This window comes from Miscanthus floridulus, chromosome 14, assembly GCF_019320115.1.
Source record: "Miscanthus floridulus cultivar M001 chromosome 14, ASM1932011v1, whole genome shotgun sequence".
NCBI classification, from domain to species: domain Eukaryota; kingdom Viridiplantae; phylum Streptophyta; class Magnoliopsida; order Poales; family Poaceae; genus Miscanthus; species Miscanthus floridulus.
This window is the reverse complement of record NC_089593.1, coordinates 83,534,392-83,537,240: the sequence shown is the minus strand read 5'-3', so window position 1 is coordinate 83,537,240 and position 2,849 is coordinate 83,534,392. Positions and strand designations below refer to the sequence as shown.

Genomic DNA, 2,849 nt, shown 5'->3' with positions numbered 1-2,849 from the left:
TTTCTGATCTTGTCAAGAAGCATGGCTTGGTATAGCCCCTTGTATCCTCTTTTGTATCTTTCATTATTCATATGTTTGCTACAATTGATTTGACATTGTTCTTAATATTATTCATGTTCCTAGTTATCATGTTCATCATTTACTTTGATTATATGCTTAGTATAGCTAGATTATCATTATATTCAAACATAAGTTCATATAGAGCTCGCTCCAATGTACATGGGGTGAGTGGTTGACATTGTGTAAGCATGGTGCTTATACGTTGTTTACCTATGGATACACCCTATATTCTGGGTCATGTGGTAGATCGCGGATGTGACACTCCCATTGAGTCCTTTGTAGTCCACTCCCCGAATATAGGACAGGTAGGATCTAGTTACGAAGGAAGACATGCCCTATTCTTTATCTTCCTTAGTAATATCCCTTATGTGTAGATATGAAGTTGATCTTAGCCATGACTACTAAGTGTAATTGCACTAATCAACGCATGCTTTGATTATAATTAAGAATGACTTAGGAATTATTACTCTAATTTCTACTTAGCAATGCTAATGCCATAGAAACGAGTACTCTGAGTGATCATTTATCATTTATCATTATTTATCATATTTATCTCTTGACTTACCCCTATTGTGAGTAGAAGTTTGGTTATGGTTTACTTCTCCATCATACGTATAAGTTATCAATATATTCCAACTGCCCGTCCTTACCTATGGTAAAAATATAAATAATGATACCTGGAATACTCCCGAGTGAAATGCTATAATGGTAAATTATCTATGCACTTGCATATCCTTTCATTTATATATTCTTTCTAGTCACAATAAAATACTTAAGTACTTCTTAGTGTCATTCTAGAAGTGACGCTAAGGAATACCAACGAGCATTTCTGGCATCATAGCTAGGGACGACAACTTAGCAAAAGTGATGTTAAGAAATGTCAACAAACATTAGGTGGCTATTTAAACAAGTGACAAGTTAATAAATACCAACAAGAATTTTTGGCGCCGTTACCGAGGAAGGTAGCTAGGCAAAAAGGAATATTGATAACTTGTACTTATTGATGTGATCAAGGAAACCTTATACCTCTCCTCAAACAGGCTTACCCTTGTTCTGTCTACTTTTATATCTTATGCAGGATAATGTATGATAGGTTTTGACCTTTCGACAAACTACATTGAAGATCCAAAAGCATTAATTAGGAGGACTAAGGCTAAACTTAAGAAAGTTCCAGCTTTAGAATCGGAAGACAACCAGACAAGGCAAAGCTTAACACCAGTTTTCGAAGCCATGGTTAACAAGACTCTCCATGAATTCTCTGCTCCGACTATGGCCAATATTCGCACTGGACCGACGATCAACATTGGAGATAATGTTTTTGAGCTCAAGCTAGCTCTCAGCAACATGGTGCAAGCTAACCAGTTTTGTGGAAAGGCACATGAAGATGCGAGTGCTCATCTCCAACACTTCCTGGAGATTTACAACACTTTCACCATCAAGGGAGTTACCAGAGATGCAATATTACTTCGCCTCTTCCCATTCTCACTTTTGGGGAAGGCGGAGCAATGGTTTTATGCCAACAAAGATAGAAATACTATGTGAGAAAACTGCTCCACTGCCTTCCTAGCAAAGTTCTTTCCCTTAGGCAAGACCAATGCTCTGTGTGGGATAATTTCAAGTTTTTAGCAGCAACATGATGAATCTGTCCCTGAGGCATGGGAACGCTTTCAAGACTACATATCAAAATGTCCTCACCATGGGATGGAGGATTGGTTACTCATGTAGACTTTATACCATGGGTTGACAAATGACACCCGTGAGAATATGGATGTCGCTGCTAGAGGTGCATTTTTATCACTCACAATTGCACAAGCAATAGGTCTCATGGAGAAGAGAGTTCCCAACCAAGGTTGGAATGAAGAACGTCTTCAAACCCACAAGAGAGGTGGAGGAATGCATCAACTCAAGGAGGTAGACATGCTATCTGCCAAGATGGATCTACTGATGAAGAAGCTTGAAGATCGAGCCAATGAGAAGCAAGAAGTGATGCACATACATGATTCCTGCATGACCAGTGAAGAGTGTGGCAACACTAGGCATTCAGGGAACAACTGTCCTAAAACCCATGAGGATGTGAACTTCATCACACATACAAGTTATCAATATATTCCAACTGCCCAACCTTCCTTGTGATAAAAATATAAATAACGATACCTATAATACTCTCGGGTGAAATGCTACAATGGTAAATTATCTGTACGCTTGTAGGTCCTTTTATTTATATATTCTTTCTAGTCACAATAAAATACTTAAGTACTTCTTAGCGTCATTCTAGAAGTGACACTAAGGAATACCAATGAGCATTTCTGGCATTATAGCTAGGGATGACAACTTAGTAAAAGTGATGTTAAGAAATGTCAATAAACATTAGGTGGCTATTTAAACAAGTGACAAGTTAATAAATACCAACATGGGGGTAAGTGTTGATAATGATAAGAGTTATGAATAGTAACACACACATAAGAGAATTCCATGGTAAGATAAATGAGCAATCTAGCTAAGTTGAGAGGGCAACAGGTGAGTTCAAGGTTCCTAAATACTTCTCTATTACTTTGGTTTTATAGGGTATAACTAATTCATGGGTAGATATAGCGATCACACACAATAACACTTTGGAGCAACAGTACCTTTCCAACTCTTGGGGGGGTGAGAAGACATAGTTGGGGAAGGCTGCCTAAAGCTCTACGAACACCAATCCTATCATGGTGGATTACAACGGCCTGACAGAGCTGTCACCCCTGGGGCTACCACAACTAACCGTAGGATTAAATGCAATCTCAGGTAACCTA

General features: G+C 38.5%; 1 non-coding gene across 1 annotated transcript; it reads right to left on the bottom strand.

Annotated features, from left to right (window-relative positions):
* Positions 1-1,654: 1,654 nt before the first annotated feature.
* Positions 1,655-1,763, bottom strand: LOC136506364 (small nucleolar RNA R71). Its single transcript, XR_010771573.1, has one exon. It is a non-coding gene; the product is annotated as a small nucleolar RNA R71 (small nucleolar RNA).
* Positions 1,764-2,849: the final 1,086 nt, after the last annotated feature.